This window comes from Octopus bimaculoides, chromosome 10, assembly GCF_001194135.2.
Source record: "Octopus bimaculoides isolate UCB-OBI-ISO-001 chromosome 10, ASM119413v2, whole genome shotgun sequence".
In the NCBI taxonomy this organism is placed as follows: Eukaryota; Metazoa; Mollusca; class Cephalopoda; order Octopoda; family Octopodidae; genus Octopus; species Octopus bimaculoides.
In genome coordinates, this window is record NC_068990.1 from 93,758,737 (window position 1) to 93,761,003 (window position 2,267).

Below are 2,267 nucleotides of genomic sequence, written 5' to 3' on the forward strand. Positions count from 1 at the left end.
CGGAATCTCCATAGCCTAAAACGTGGGATTCCGTAAAAAAAATAAATAAGGGGGGGAGGTTCAGATTACATATAGTCCATCTGGACCAATGCAAGATTTGGATTGTCCGCGTTTAGCTGTTATTTCTAGCATATCAAGTTTCGTGGTGGGGACTCCATGTGATCCTTTTTCTGTTTCAATATAAATGTAAGCCGTTCATTTTCATATAAGTTGCGAGAAGGCTATTCGTACGACCTGGACATGTCAAAAATGAAAATCGCAAAAAACAAAAAACAAAAAAAATCATGCTTTCGAATTTTGTTACAGGCTTTCTATTTTTTTTTCGCCAAAATTAAAAAATAAAAAAGTTACAGCCATTTTCCCTCAGTGTCTAATTCCAATGTCCACCGAAAATAGAACTGAAACAACTTTGTTAAATGTATAGCTTCATACTTTATCCCAATACACTATCACAAGTTTTACATACATTTCCGCTACATAACTACTTTAAAATATCTTGCAGCGAGTGTTTATGAAACCCTAAATTTCTCCCAGCCATCCACAACATATATTTGTAGGTCTGACACGTCGACGTCTACGGTTCCTTCGTCACTTTTCTGTTCTGTACATAAAATGATGGCCTGGCTGTAGTTATCAAATTTGTTGCTGAAGGGAAACTCTCTACAACGTCACACTCTCATAGATTTAATAATTAGCTGTTATTAAGCACTGATTTTTATTATTCCTGAATACATATCGAATAGTACTTTGAGGATGTGTACAACTGAAAGCAATGATAGGAAAAAATAGATCTCCGTATTTTAGATGAATTACTGCTATAAAATGTAGCTTCACATAATTTAACTGACAATAGTTAATTAATGACCGTTAGAGAAAGATTGAGCGGGAAGATCGTTTTTTTTTTAATTTACAACCGCCAAACCAACTTCTACTGCATTCGCTGCTATGGATTGATGTTTTTCAATATTTGATACCGAAATGGAAATCTATTAAACTTTGTTTCGGCCAGTATAGGCCCAAGCCATGTCTAACTTTTTTTTTCATTTTTAGCAATTCGTACTTAAGAAGGTGGATCTCGGGTTTGGCTGTTGATTTCTTCCTCCCCCCTCTGGCAAAGAAAAAGGGGAGGGGAATTAAAATTCTGAAAGCTTGATTCGTCGTTTGGCTGCTGTTTCTAGCATGTCGAGTTTTGTTTTGATCTCTTTGTTTGCTACTATTTACTTTTGAAAAATTGAAATTACAAAATTACTTTTTCAGAATCATAATCTCCGTACTTCTCCAAAGTTAGAAAAAAAAATACCGATTTCTTTTGCAGATTCGAAATCTCCGCAGTCGAAAAGGTGGCTTTCTATAGAAGCCGCCCCAAATAACCGAAAGTGGGCGCGGTCCATGTCCGTTACCTCTGCCGTTTATTTCTAGCATGTGGATAAACCTGCTTGAAGGGTTAGGCTAGAATTAGGAGGGGAGGATTCATATTTTTCCCAATATATATCCATTTTCTAAGTTATGATGGAAAAATCGGATCCTGTGAATTTTCCGAAACCCCTCCAAGTTCGTTTGCGCAAATTTGTTTCAGATTCGCTTTCTCCATTTTACACTCAGCAAGCTGGTATATTTGTTTTCATTAACGGGTGAGGATCTTTATATTAACCGACTTTTGAAGGTGAGACAAAAATGGGACAGGATAATCCGAAGTATTTTTGTTCCTACAAATGAGAAAAAGCACCATCTATAAATGTATGCTGGGATTCATTGTAAAGCATTCATCGATGCATAAAGGAATGTTGCATATCCAGCAAATGCAACGAGTCCTGCAAGTGTTTGCTCACTCGTCTACATTTGAAAGCTACTTTGGAAGTCTTAGAAGGCCTTTTAAACGTTCAGCTACATCTCACAAATTTATAAACGATAGCTTTGTGCGGTTAACTTCGAAGTGAACAGCTGTCTACTACTTCGATCCAGTTCATAGTGTTACCATTCGATTAGTGACTCGCAACACCCATGTTTGATTTTAGAATATTAGACGATAAAAAAGCATATCAGTGTCGGAAGGGATAACCTTAAATATAACGTGGGGGCCCTGAAAAGGGCCGGTGTGTGACGAAGCTTGAGAAATTCTAAGCTTAACCTCCGAATCCGTACAGAGTCCTGCCTTGTCTCTTCAGAGCATAGACGACATCCATAGCGGTGACGGTCTTCCGCTTGGCATGCTCGGTGTAGGTGACGGCGTCACGGATGACATTCTCAAGGAATACCTTCAATACACC